A 15,878-nucleotide genomic window follows, 5' to 3' on the forward strand; every position below is an offset into this window, starting at 1 on the left:
ATAATTACAATTAGTAAGCAAAACGATAATTGTTTAACTATATTCAAAACAGCGTAACATAGCGTTCTATATTATTTAACAGTGGTTGCAATAATTATAGTTCAGCAGCCACCAAACTGTTTATATATTGTTTACAAATGATGACTGTAACAACCATGTCAAAACCATAGAGTTTAATTGTTTCTGAGCCACTGGTATGGTTAATAGTTTAGTAAGATTGTTAGTTACATGCGTAGGATTAAATCAGTATTGAAATGGCACTCAAGACTCTCAATAACTCTACCCACCCAATCTAAACCTTCAACCTCCTCAATATTAAACATGGTCCTTCGAGTCTAAAATAATTAATCAGTAACCTATGTTAGCCACAGAACAAAAAATCTAATCAAGTAATATTCGGCCGCGAGTCGCGTATACAAATCGATAACTCTATCGAAAAATCTATATCTTTTAAGTGTTTCGCCCAAGTGCAGATAACAAGTAAAGTGAAGTGATTCATTCAGTGCAAGTGAAGAGTTTAATCTCAACACAAAAATGGAAACCGTTAACAAATTAAGCAAAGCTCAAGAGGTATTAGGACAAGAGATCAAACGCATTCACACCAATATAAAGAAAGACCCATTAAACAGAAAAACCTTACAATACGTTGAAGAAAGGAGAACTCAAGTTCAGAAGCTATGGAACGAAGTTAAAGTTAAAAAAAGATTAAGTTAAAGAGAAAACAAGAATTAAAGCAACAAGATAAGCAGCAAAAAAGTGCCACTCTAAATCAACTCACGCAGGAACAAACCTTGCGAATGAGCGATTTGGATGAACTGGTTGAAGAATTCACTGCAACATTTGATCCCGAGGTAAAAAGTGGACTTTTTTCAACAATTTTGAAAGACTGGAACATCGTAACATCCTTACACTGGGAAATTTCAAAATTGGACTTTGATAAAGTCTCAAAATATTTTGAGGAAAACAAATTCAAGCAACTTCGTACCTTGATTGCCAAAATTCAAGGACAATCTAACAGCAAATCATCACCTCTGAAAAGTGAGGTAGAAAACCAACAACCACAAATGTCAGTGAATAGAACCAATAACATCAGCCTACCTCAAATAAAGATACCAATATTTACTGGAAACTACGAAGAGTGGACGCCATTTGAAGACATGTTCAAGAATGTGATCCATAACAACGAGGCACTCAGCGAAATCGAAAAAATGAACTATCTAAAAGCTCATGTCACAGGGGAAGCTGGCAGAGCAATTCAACATTTTCAAATCAGTTCAGCGAACTACCATAGTGCATGGGGTCATCTCAAAGAGAGATACAGTAACGAACGCCTAATCACCAACAAGCTTATTAACAAAATACTGGATCTACCTGACAGCAAACAAGAATCATCATACGCTTATCCACAAAGAAAACAACCACAACAAAACGAAAACGCCAAACGAGCAGAAATCAAAACCATATTTCAATCAATCAAACAGGGTAGGAACACATGTCGCGCATGAAGGAGGTAAAACATTATTAGCGACAGCAATCATTAGAATTCAAGATTCAGATGGAAAAAACGAAAATTTGAGAGCCTTAATCGATTCAGGTTCGCAAGCATCGTTTATCACTATGGAAGCTGCCAATTTACTACAATTACCCAAACAGAAAATTCATGCAGAAATTTCTGGTATAGGGGGATCAACCAATGAGAGCTGCAAATACAAAATATCTGTACAATGCAAACCACGCATTACTAGCAAATTTACGTTAAACACTGAACTGCTGATTTTACAAAAATTAGCAAAAGATATGCCAGAACACCCAATTGAAGTAAATACCGAATTATGGCAAAATAAAATTCTTGCTGACCCAGGCTTCGGAAAGCCGGGTCCAATTGATGTGATTCTTGGAGCCCAAGAATTTCACGAAATTCTGTTAGAAGGAATGGACAAGTCAAACGACGGCCTTGTAGCGCAAAATACAGAGTTAGGCTGGATAATTTGGGGAAGCATTCATCAATCCTTAAAACAAACCAACATTGCAGTAGTAAGCATGATAACACAGTCTGAAGAGAAAGAATTATCACGGTTCTGGGAATTAGAGGAAATTTCGGAAAAACGACAATTAACAAGCGATGAAAATGCATGCGAGACATTTTACGATAAAACAACATTGCGTAATTCGAGCGGTACGTACACTGTTCAAATTCCGTTTAAAAACGAAATTGAGTCATCGCAATTAGGTGAGTCAAGGCCAAGAGCGTTGGCACGTTTACTGTCCTTGGAGAAACGATTATCTAATGATTACAAGTTGAATTTGGAATATAAAAAAGTTATAAGTGAATACATTAAGCTAGGTCACATGAAACAGGTGCAGTGGAGTAACCAAATCCAAGGAAAATATTACATACCTCATCAACCAGTTATCAAAGAAACCAGTACGACTACAAAGTTGAGAGTAGTGTTTGACGCATCATCAAAAACGACAAATGGAAAAAGTTTAAATGACATCATGCACGTAGGTCCTAAAATTCAAGATGACCTTATAGATATTCTATTACGTTGGAGAAGTCACAGAATAGGATTTACAGCCGACATAGAGAAGATGTATAGACAAATTCGAATTTCCGAAGAAGATCAGGACTATCACAGAATCTTATGGAGATTCTCGACAAACGACCCAATTCAAGAATTCAAGTTATTGACCGTAACGTATGGAACGGCTGCAGCACCATACTTGGCTGTAAAAACAATTCAAAGGTTAGCGGAAGACGAGAAAATGTCGTATCCAACAGCATCAAAAATCAGCTTACAGGACTTCTATGTGGACGATCTAATGTCAGGTGCAGAAGACGAAAGAGAGGCAATTGAAACGGTGAATGAACTAATAAGCATGTTCAAGGCCAGCGGGATAACACTAAGAAAATGGTCTAGTAATAACAGGGAAGTCATAAAAGCAATACCAGTAGAATTGCGAGACGAAAGCGCAGTCAACATTCAAGAAGATGACACCAGAAGATCATTAGGATTATTATGGTCACCAAGTGACGATTCCATAAGATTTAAGGTGGCGTTAGCACCGTCACAAAAGCTTTCGAAAAGAACAATATTAGCGGACATTGCGAAACTATTCGATCCGTTAGGATGGCTAAGTCCAGTATTAGTCAAAGCAAAATTGATCATGCAAACATTATGGTTAGAAAAACTTAGCTGGGATGAAGAAGTCTCACAAGAAATAGCAGCTTGTTGGAATAAGTTTCGGCAGCAGTTAAAGTCCGTTGAAGAAATCAGCATTCCGCGGTGGACGTATCAATCAACCAAGAACAAAATTGAACTACACGGATTTAGCGATGCTTCAGAGAAGGCATACGGAGCTGTAGGACGGAGTGTAGTACATACATCAACTTCAGCAGCGGTACAAATGGACATCCAAATCAAACAATTTAGAAACGGGAGAAGTAGTAATCGTAAAAGAAGATAACGTAAAACCAAGTCAATGGCCATTAGCTCGAATAACCGAAGCGCACGCGGATAAGGACGGAATTGTTCGAGTAGTGTCAATAAAGAAGCCAGGGGGAGTAATTACCAAACGGCCGATTCATAAGCTTATACCGTTACGTGGGGAATCAGAAAAAAAGGCAGTAGAATATGGAAATGAGAGAAATCAATTTAAAGGCAAAACAAGGTCAGCGAATTTGTGGAAGAAAGCCGTTGTTGCGATTTTATTCATATTAAGCTTAGTAAATTCAGCAAAGGCTCAATATAAGATAGAACATCCGAAACCAGGATTGTACATTGAACATATTGGACAAGCAAAGATAGAAAGGGGAATCTTCCGAATTGACATAAAGCTGAATAAATCTGATATCAGCTACCACATAAAAAACATAAAAAATGTTACAGCCCAGATTCAGAACGTATGCCAAAATGTGGCAGAAATATCAGAAAAAACTGAATGCAACACATCAATTTCCGATATGCAATTAAAAAAAACTAGACTAGAGTGGGTTATAAAAGGAATATACGACGTTACAAGGTCAAGGAAACGGCGAGGATTACTTGGAAAACTGATGACTTCAATTTTTGGCGTAAATGACGAAGTATACACCGACATTAACGATCTAGAAAAGAATCAACAACAATTAATACATGCATCTAGTCATCAAACTAAATTTATGCTGCAGGCACTATCTCAGTTTAACGACACCGAAAACAGAATTTACAGCAAGCTTAAGCAGTTTCAAGAAAAGGTTATCAGAAGCCAAGCCGCTATAGCTGAGATGAAGCAAAGCTGGTTTCAAGCGGTGGACGAAAACAGACTTAGCATTCACCTACTGAGCTCATATCAAGTTGGGAACAATTATTTAGATGAAGTATATGACTATTATAAAAGTCTGTCTGACATCTTATACAACACAGGCAACATATACTCAATGTTAACACCGGGGCAGATAAGGGAAATAATCCAAACTGCAGAGCGCAAAATGCCACCAAGCATTGAAATCTTACCTCAACCCATATTGAAAACTGAACTTGAGGAAACAGAAAAACAACTACACGTTTATGTGTATTTTATAGTAACTGAGTTCAGCAATTTTACCGTAGTCAAGGTCAGTGCGATACCGTCTGCAGTGGAAGGCGACACGTATTTAACAATTGACCTACCTCAAGAACTGCTAGCTAGTGATTACAATGAACAAAAATATTTTCACATAAGTGAAGAAGAATTTAAGAATTGCATAGGAATCAGAAAACATTTATTCGTATGCTCACCGCCTTTAATAAGGAACATTGAAAACAGCCCGAATTGCATTTTAGATGAAATATATCAACGAACTGAACATTCGAGCTGTCCCGTTAAGCGAGTGAAAATTAAAGCAATGCAATGGATTCAACTTTACACCAAAAATTCGTGGATTTTTGTGTCACCTGATTCATCAAAAGTTGCAATAACGTGTAACGGTAATAAAGAAGATTTAGTCTTAAATAAAACAGGAATCATTTCGATTTCATCAAATTGCATTATATCGACTAATAAAATATCTATAGCAGCTAGGCGCAGCGACGTATTTCCGGTTCTAGCAGGTTTTATCAAGCAGGTGGCGGTAAACTTGACCACGTCAATAAAGCAACCACCTCAAAGCCAATACGAAGAAAACATCATTCATCCCTCAGATGATTTTCGAAAGCTAAAAGAAATGGAGGAAGACATTGAAACCGAGCTAGGACAACATCACTGGAAATCCATAACTAAACATTCTATGTTCACAGGTGCACTGACATCAGCAGCGGTAGTACTTATTATCATGGCGGTCATAGTAGGAGTCAACAAATGCCGTCGGGCACTAACTACTGCCAGATCTCAACCAACAACCAAACATAAGACATCTTCAGAGATGATAGAACTGGCATCGCTAAGACGACACAGTCTCAACAATGAGGCCTGATATGAAATCATCAACCTCTAATTCAGCTCGCCAAATTAAGTCGAGCCCGGCAAGATGTTTAGTCTTCAGCTAAACATATATCTTAATGTTATATAAATAATCAGGGTAATTAAGGACAATCATAGTTTATAGATCTTTTAACATTTCATAATTACAATTAGTAAGCAAAACGATAATTGTTTAACTATATTCAAAACAGCGTAACATAGCGTTCTACATTATTTAACAGTGGTTGCAATAATTATAGTTCAGCAGCCACCAAACTGTTTATATATTGTTTACAAATGATGACTGTAACAACCATGTCAAAACCATAGAGTTTAATTGTTTCTGAGCCACTGGTATGGTTAATAGTTTAGTAAGATTGTTAGTTACATGCGTAGGATTAAATCAGTATTGAAATGGCACTCAAGACTCTCAATAACTCTACCCACCCAATCTAAACCTTCAACCTCCTCAATATTAAACATCTACACTTCAAAACACTCCGTACAATAATTAACACAGCTACTAAAAACACTACTACAATTCCACAATTATTCCACTATTTAAACTTAACCGCGTTCCCAAATCCACTACTACACTACACTACTCCCGCGGTCGACACCGCTTCTTTTATATTCACAAACCACGTTCTAGAATGACCGCGAAACGCTTCGCGATTTGCTTCGAATACCTATCAGCGATTCTTCCAGGTGTGGCGCTTCCTAACTGTGGCCTACTTTAACACGCGCCCGGCCAGATATTGCGGCGCATCGGTTTCATCGAGTATCGAGCATAGTAGGCCCAAACCGTAACAATATTTTAGTTTTGACCGGCGGTGAAAGTCTTGATAGTCTAATAATCAAATAACTTTTTTGACAAATACTGTCACTGTCATATCATAACATAAACCGTTGAATCGATTTGATTCATTGTAGATTGTAAATTTGTATCATTTCATATTGGTTGATTCCTTAACAGTTTAGAGAACGGATAAGTAGGCAATTGCCAACGGTTGAACGAATACAGAATTCTAGACTTCCGCAACTGTGCGATATAAAATAAACCAATCACAGGCAATAATCAGCGTGCGATATGAAATAGATTAATCACAGACAATCTTCAGCGTGCGATATGAAATAGACCAATTACAGCTAATCTTGAACGTAAACAAAATAATTCTTCTGATTGTCATCCTCACTGACTGTTGGCAAAGTGACATTTGGTAAGTAATTCCTATTAGTCGTAGAAAAAATAGCCTATATAACTCGGGCGAATTGTCCGTATTGCCCTCGTCCAAATTTTCGTCCTCGTGCGATAGGGACCAAATCTTATTCACCCTTGCTGTACAATATACTATTTTAGGTTTTTCCATATAGAGCTCAGCACGATCTTTATCCGCACTCTGTCGTTCAGTTACCTTTTGTTTACAATTATTTATATTGAGACTAAGATCGTTTATTTTTTGGCACTAGTAGTGCTGTCAACTTGTGTTTTTGGGTTCATTAATAGTTATTTACATCACTAATGTGGTATGAGCATTTTTATAGTCAAGAATGAGAAGTATTGGCAGGACGAGGTCGAAGACCAAGTTGTAGTGAGCACACGAGTTTTTTAATTTGCCATACCGCACGGGTAAATGTACAGAGTAAGTCAACTATGATTATCTCATTAGTTTCGAAAAATATAAAAAAAAATTCAAATAAATAAGTTTTAGAGAATATTGAGATGCATAGTTTAAAATTATTTTTGGATATACAGGGTGGTTCATAAAATATTATTTTTTTTTAATGGAACCCTCTATTTTTAACACATTTTTAGATTCTCTATAAAATTTTGATATGTCAAAGGTAGTTTAGATTTTACTTTAGTTAATATAGCAAAGAACAATGGTAAAAGTAAAAAAATGTAAATAAATCGCACACTATTAAAGTTAGGTATATGACATACTTAATAAAAGTTGAAGTGTTCTGTAAAAGCTATCAGAAAAAAGAATAATACCCAGAATATATTTTAAAAAATTTAACGCTCTGTAGCATTTATTAAACAATTTTCCATCATAGTAAAAACTAATATCTTTTTAGAAAAAAACCGAACATTAATAACAAAAAGTTTTAAAATTTTGAAGTTAAAAAATAGAGGGTTCTATTTAAAAAAACTAATATTTTATCTGCCACGCCTTTATGAACCACCTTGTATATCCGAAAGTAATTTTAAACTACAGGGTGTCTAAAAAGTCTGGAATATTGCAAATATCTCGAAAACTGCTGATTTTATTTTTCTCAAAATTTGCGTCTTGTTATAGTAAATAACAGCGCATGACGTGAGGGTGAAATGAGGTTCGCAAGTATACAGTCGTATTACTTAAAATGGTGTTTTTGAGTGAGAAGGAAAAGACTGACATCTTAAGTATCCTTCTCACTCAAAAACACCATTTTAAGTAATAGGAAAATTAGCCAATTAATTTAACATTATATTGACGTTAGCTGTCATTGTTACACGTATCATTGTTATAGGTAGGTACAAAAAAAAAATCGTATATCGTTGAATTGGCCTTTATGAGTACTCTTAAAATCTGAAGTAATATACAGTGTGTTAGGTTTGAATTAAGAAAGTTGGTATACTTTGTGACTGACCCTGTATACTTGCGAACCTCATTTCACCCTCATGTCATGCGCTGTTATTTACTTTAACAAGACGCAAATTTTGAGAAAAATAAAATCAGCAGTTTTCGAGATATTTGCAATATTCCAGACTTTTTAGACATCCTGTATATGCATCTCAATATTCTCTAAAACTTTTGTATTTAAAATTTTTTTCTATTTCTTGAAACAAATGAGATAATAGACTTTACTCTATCGGGGACTGTATAGTAGAAGGCAATATATCGGCCGATGCACGTCATTGACGTTTAACGCGCCTCGTTGCCAGATGTTTAGTTTTTTCATTAAAACACGAACTTTACATAAATTCTGTTCTTATATAGAAGTTGACGCAGTTTTTTAACAGAGAATTTTGAATAACAATATCAGTCAATATTGAGTTTTTTTTTGTCTCTCTCTGTAAGCAGTTTTTAGTCAAGTCATCAACAACAAAAAAAAACAAAAACAGGAAACTAGCAATCTGGCAACAACGCACACAACTCGTTAAACGTCGAGATCGAGAAGGTCACGTTTGTGTCAGTATTGCGTTCAGTTAATAAGCGCGTGTTAAAAAGAGAGCGCTACAGGCCGCAACTAATCGCTAAGCAATACGAATGCATTTTCAAAACGTCAAACTCACTGATGACGTGCATCTATGGAACGCCGTTTTGCTCTTTAATGTAACGCATAAATAATGTATTGTTCAAACGATAGAAATTTTGGCGATACATTTTAAAACGTTGGTTTGAAAATAAATGTCAATTCCTGCGTTAGTTTAAAAATCATGTACATATTTAATACCACCAAATAAAAACAATGCTTAATTTTAGCGTTTGTTGAATTAAAACGTTACTTTCACTTTCCCCTCAGACAAACGAGTGTAAAAAATCATGGTAATTTGGCGATCCTTTAATTATTACGTTACTTTAAATATTTCAACCACAGCTTAAAATGAAACAATCGTAAAAATTCAGTCAATTTTTGCGTTCGATGATTTTAAACATTCGTTTAAAAAATACAAACGATGTTCAAAATAAACAATTGCAATAAATCCAGGAATTAAAACGTTGGTTGAATTAATACAATACATTTAACTACGAGTACCACATTTTTACGTTCGTTCGCGCAATCTATTGTAAAAAATACGTGCTGCTGCATGTTGCATGTGGCGGAGTTTGGAAGTAGAAATAGTAGGAATCTGTACGATAGGCGTTCAAGAGTTGAGGTTGCTTTAATAGAGATGTTATGTGGTCCCGATATCGACCGGATGATCGATTCTTTTAATGCGTACTGCGTACACTACGATATTATACGAGGTTTCTAACCAGTCTGGAATATTGCAAATGTTTTGAAAAGTACTGATTTAATTTATATTATATTTATATTTATATCGTTATAATATACGATTTTATAACTTTAATTGAGGGAACGATATAAAACAAAATTCTAACAAGTAGTACCTATGTACCTAACTCCCTACTTAATTATTTTTCCGTTGACCGTATATTAACAGTTTTTTTAATGGACAATAACGGAAGCAAAATTGTTCATTAATGAGTCCCATTAATGCATGATTTTTCAATTGTTTTACTTTAATGTATTTTCTTTAATGATACGCTCGTAGAAGTTCTATGTTTTTTTAACTGTATTAAACAGACAGAAAGAGGCGTACTTTAATTACCGTTAGGTTAGTTCTCCATCCGCCATTTCCGACAAAGCTAACTGTGAATGTCAGTTATCATACATGTTTTGTTGTCATTGTCAGTGGCGTGTATACAAGTGACAATTAGTAGGTAAATATTAAATAACTTTTTAGGATTACAAACATTTATTATAGGTACAGGGTGCGGAATAACACACAGTCTTCTCCACTATAAATTTATTAACCCACCAGTTAATGGGGGCGCGCTCGACTAGTTTCGGGCATAGACATGCCCATCATCAGGAGCTAAAAGAATTAAAACGCTCTACGCTTTACGCTAACAAAGGTGAACTCAAAAATGTGGACAATGGCGAAGGACATATCTTAAAAGCTGCTTAACACATTAGACGCTGTCTTTCTATACAGGGATAGACAGCGAGACCCATTAGTAGCAAAGAGTTAACTTAACATTAATGGAAGGCAACTAAACTGTAAAATGGTTGAAAAAGAATTTGAAATATAAAATTAAAGTATAAAAAAGTTTCATTACCTTATCATGGAGAAAAAACACTTAACTACACTTAGTAACTATTAAATGCTACATAACAAATTTGTTATTAAATTTATAGTGGAGAAGACTGTGTGTTATTCCGCACCCTGTATTCTTACACCTCCACTGCGAGACAATGGACTTCTACTTCAAACTATTTATTATAGGTACCTATACTACAGTCGGCGGAAAATTGTTGTAACCAACTCTTATATTAATAAGCGATTAAAAATCTCAATTATTAACGCGTTTACTATCGTATACGCGTTAAAACCTTTCGATTATTAATCGCATTCATTAATACACTCGTTGGTTATATAACTATAAAAACTCTAACTTCAACGCATTCTGATGGGCTACATGTGATAGCCCATACGTTTTCCTAAGAAAAGTTTATGTGGATTTCTTTTCATTTTGCATAGTTTTCGTGCAAAAAGTTCCTCTTTTTTGTACTAGTGCAACAAAGTCTTTTTTGAACTACAAAATTGCACGTCTAATAGGTACCTGCAGGTAGGAGAAATTCCTGTCAAGTCAGACATTTCATATTTTAAAATTAACAACTAATGTACTTTTGTCATCAAATAAGTCGATTTTATAAAAAATTTTGTATGCAATACATGCAAAAAGTCCCTTTTTGCACTTACGTGTTGTTAAACTCGACCTTTGGTCTCGTCTAACAATTTTCACGTTACGTTCAAAAAAATGTACTTTTTGCACTTGTTGCATAAATAACTATTTTATAACGACACACCGCAAACAAGTAACCTGAAATACTTTTTTTAAGATTTCTCAAAATCGTTGGTCTGTCCTTTTCTTTAAATAAGAGAAAACTTACGTCAACTGTGCAATGTGATTTTTGTTTTTAAAAACAAAAAGTTTCGGCTGATAAAAACGTTTTCAAAGTCATTAAAACGCACACGCGGTTTTGGAAATACATATCATTATCAATAACGATTTTAAAATTCCTTTGGGCATACCTATACTGAACAACCCGAAAGACCAATAAAATAATAAAGAAATTAAGAAGAAATCTTAATAACCTAACTTCTTCGTTTTCGTTTCGCGCCAACTTCCCTGAGTTGTTCCTCACTTAAGTTTGAATATTTGTCTCTAAACCTTATGCCTTCCTTGTAACAGTTACGGTAAACAACTGTTTTAGAACAACATAATAGTTTTGATATTTTTGATGCAGAAAAACCTTCATTTACTAAAAAAGCTAATTGTTCTCTAGGAATAACAACAGCTGGATGACCTTTTCCTACAACAATAATTGCATAAATACCTTCTAAATCCTTTAAAAGTGCTAAGTACTTGTACTAATATATACTAATATATCAGTAGACACATTAGATGATGAACCATATTTTGTGATTTTCGATTTTTGTATGGTTATGTTATGATTTTGACTGCTTGAAGTTGGTTATATCCAGTAACTTCCAATTTGCTATTTATTGCATTTCTTCTCTTTCTCTTCTTAATAGGCATTTTCAGTTTTTTTGTCTGTAATGTAGTTAATAGTTGTGTTCCTTCTAAAGCCGATTACACGTTATAAAAACAAATATGGTTTCCATAGGTATATAATGTGCTATAGAAAAAATATTAACATTGAAACATCAATATCTCAAAAACCGTTGCTAAATTATGTTTTGCGAGAAATTCAAAGACTTATAATATACGGGGCCAGAAAAAAATCAAGTGTGACATCATTACTATTACGTTGATCCCCTTGTATATACCGATTCTACATCAAAATGCGCAACAAAAAATAATAATAAACAGCGTATTCGAGCACATTTTGAAAAATTATACCTTGATTTTTAAACGTTTGTGATACCTATCTATAAACAAGCGTAGTGCACTCAGTGCGGCAGTACGCATGCAAACAATCGATCATCCGGTCGATATCGAGACCAGACACATCTCTATTAACACGACCTCACTTTCTCGTTAGACGCATATAGTAGTTTTCTACTATTTCTACTTCCAAACTCGGCCACATGCAACATGCAGCAGCACGTATTTTTTACAATAGATTGCGCGAACGAACGTAAAAATGTGGTACTCCTAGTTAAATGTATTGTATTAATTCAACCAACGTTTTAATTCCTGGATTTATTGCAATTGTTTATTTTGAACATCGTTTGTATTTTTTAAACGAATGTTTAAAATCATCGAATGCAAAAATTGACTAAATTTTTACAATTTTTTCATTTTAAGCTGTGGTTGAAATATTTAAAGTAACGTAATAATTAAAGGATCGTTAAATTACCATGATTTTTTACACTCGTTTGTCTGAGGGGAAAGTGAAAGTAACGTTTTAATTCAACAAACGCTAAAATTAAGCATTGTTTTTATTTGGTGGTATTAAATATGTACATGATTTTTAAACTAACGCAGGAATTGGCATTTATTTTCAAACCAACGTTTTAAATTGTATCGCCAAATTTTCTATTGTCTGAACAATACTTTAATTTTTGCATTCACTTTAAGAGTAAAACGGCGTAATGTGTGTAACTTAAAAGCAATGTTTTAAATGACTAGAATTATTACAATAGTTATTTCGGACTTGGTTGATTAAAACGATTGTTTAAAAGAATGGTTCATCTAGTAGAAAATTTCCATAAGCCGTTGTACTCTTTAATGTCTTTCACGCAATCTAACGCCAAATTATGTATTGAAATAATCATGTAACGTAGAAAATAGTGTGGTTTAAAACTATTGATCATTCGAACGATACTTTACGCTTCGACTCATTAAAGAGTAAAACGGCGTTCCATATGCATCGCTCCCATTAGTGCCCTGGACCATACATACTGTTCTCGCGGACTGAGTTTACCCGTGCGTCATCCCTATGTGATTTAGAAGTACACATGCATTATTGACTTCATCTTTGTCTATTGTTCACTTTCAGAAAGGGTAAATATCTAAGTGAATGTCTTCCAAAAAAAAAAAAACATTTACTGATTAGCGTTTCTATTTCAGTCATTGTCATTGTTGAAAACCATCGAAATTTATTTGATTTGTTTACTATTAATTCTTTTCCGTTTCTTTGTGTTGTTAATCATTTATAAAGTTTTCTATTTACCACACCACCACAGTTCTTTTAAGAGCTATTGTTTCTACGCTTTTAACATTCTGTAAGTACTTTCATAATATTATTATTAATATTTTTATTTTTTTTATGTCGGCTGTCACGATCTAAATTCCTAAATTCGGAATTACTTACTATTACAGTATTTTTCTAGAAAATGCCTGGAAAAATTCTCCACAGACAAGCCCAGCAGTTAATTCTTAACCTTTGTGAATATTTTGAATTGGAAAAAAACAATGGAGGACCTTTAGAAACTTTATCATCTGTTCAGGAAGAAAATGAAATTTTAAGACCTTACATATTCTTACTGATGTATTTTTTTTGATACTAGAAGGTTGCAGCTGCTTTTAAAATTTCCCGCAAAACTGTTATTCGATTCGGAAAAAGCAAGCAAGTAATCTTGACATCACGACCCGACATCTTTTGAACGTCAAAAGAGCATTTTATGATTGTTTGGGATACTGGTTGGCTTCATACGGAGGTCACTTTGAACAATTAATTTATAAAAATACTTCTTTTGTTCTTAACTTTCTTGATATAAAGTTAATATTCGCATTTTGATCACCCTGTTTTACTTTCTACGCCAAATTTTACCTGCTACCTGTCGTGCCAGTATCAAAAACAACAAGCACCTATCATACATACAGGGAGTATGGAAAGATCAAATCTTTTCGAAAAAAGATGATTTTTGCAAGTTTTTCATCACTTTTTAGGCCGAATTGGTAAACTTACTTAAGCTTCAGGGTCCGAAACAGCCACCTGTCAAGTTTTATACTTGTAGTTCCAAAATAACATGGTCTCACATGTGCTTAAAAATTTAACACGTAAAATTCTATGTTGCGCGTTAAAAAAAAACGCACTGTATGAATGATCTGGTGGACATACTGTTACGGTTTTCCCGTGGGTTTACACAAAGTCAATTTAACTCAACAATTAATTTATTTATTTACACTTCAAAACACTCCGAACAATAATTAATTCAGCTACTAAAAACAGTACTACAATTCCACAATTATTCCACTATTTAAACTTTACCGCGTTCCCAAATTCACTACTCCACTGTCTGAAACTGCTTCTTTTATATTCGGTAAACCACGTTCTAGAAACGTTAATAAATTGTTAACACAGCCCAAGCTGATTTTAGGTCCTGTAGAAGATTTGATTTTGTCCCCTTTTAGGTTACCATATCCCAACTACAAACACCTTACCCTGGCAGTCGGAGGGTTGTCAGGCAAGCTTTTCGAAGAAGAGGCATTCCAGAGATCGGACTTCCCATATTTTCATCATTAATTTCAGAAAAAACTTTGAAACAATATGACTCAGTCTTGAATAAATGGTGGGAATATGGTAAAGTGGGAGGGTGGGAGTATTATTAATTTTTTAGACATCGTAAAAGAAAAGGGACGTTTATATAGTTCTCTTGTTTAAAGGGGGGAATAAAGCTATAAAATTTAACACATGTAGTATGAATAAAAAGGTTTAAAATTGAATAATTACCTGATTATGAAGAGAAAAAAAATGACAACTACATATTTAAACACAAACAAAAAACCTTAAATTAGACCCATTTTTAAGGGCTGGGTTAGACTTTTTGGGGAGAAAAAAGATAACTTTAGATTTAATCCACCATCCATGGCAGAGGCGATCGAACAGGAAACAAAATAGAGACGCAAAAATTTCTTGAAAAAACCGCAATGATAAGCCGTTAATTCGAAAGCAGCGGAGCGTTTAAGAGGGGATTACAATAAAATCAATAACCTAAGTGACGACAAGTAGATAGTTCTGCAACCCACAAATCAATGAAAGATAAACAATAAAAAGGAATCATTAAACGGTTAGAGACCTAAAAAAGGAAGTTGATGTATGGTTAAGCTGATCATTCAGACAGGTGTGCCCACTATCAGAAGCCTTGTTGATCTCAAGCACCTCAAGGTGGTTAAGGAGGCTGCCTTTAGCACACACGTGCAGAATCTTGAAACCCTGTTCAGTATTGAAGGTGTGGCCATTCAGACGAAGATGCCGAGAAAAATTAGATTTCATATAGGTGGTATTTAGGTTAGGGTTGTTGGTGAACTTCAAGTAGGTACTCCCGAGTGTGCTCGTGAATACGAGTGGAGAACCTCCTGCCCGTCTGAGCAACATAGAGAGCATTACATCCGGGGGTGCAACAGGACAGTTGGTAAACGCCTGATTTGTGCAGTTGGGGAGTAGGATTTTTGGAGTGAAAAAGAAAATGTCTGGAAGTATGTGAAACTTTGAAGCAAATATTTATGTACGAAAGGAGGGAAATGACAAACAGTCTTCTCCACAATACTTTATTATGACCTTAGATGGTAAGGTCTGCTCAACAAGTTTCGGATCTTCAGGAGCTCAAATCAGTCGATCAATGTGACTACTGTCTTTTTACAAGGGGAGAGACAGAGAGACCCATGTTATACCGAATTAGTGAATTGAACATAGTTCAATAGGCGAACAAAGCTCATTATGGAGAAAAAACTAACTTAAGTAAGTTTAGTTAAGTTAGTTTTTTCTTTTTT

The 15,878-nt window shown here is 34.7% G+C and overlaps 1 long non-coding RNA gene across 1 annotated transcript; it reads right to left on the reverse strand.

Annotated features, from left to right (window-relative positions):
• Positions 1-9,129: 9,129 nt before the first annotated feature.
• On the reverse strand, positions 9,130-10,929 carry LOC145724617 (uncharacterized). Its single transcript, XR_014177056.1, has 2 exons — positions 10,251-10,929; positions 9,130-10,189 (listed from the first exon to the last, which is right to left on the reverse strand). It is a non-coding gene; the product is annotated as an uncharacterized LOC145724617 (long non-coding RNA).
• Between the last annotated feature and the right edge of the window lie 4,949 nt (positions 10,930-15,878).

This window comes from Ips typographus, linkage group LG2, assembly GCF_016097725.1.
Source record: "Ips typographus isolate SLU linkage group LG2, UJ_Ityp_2.0, whole genome shotgun sequence".
Classification (NCBI taxonomy): domain Eukaryota; kingdom Metazoa; phylum Arthropoda; class Insecta; order Coleoptera; family Curculionidae; genus Ips; species Ips typographus.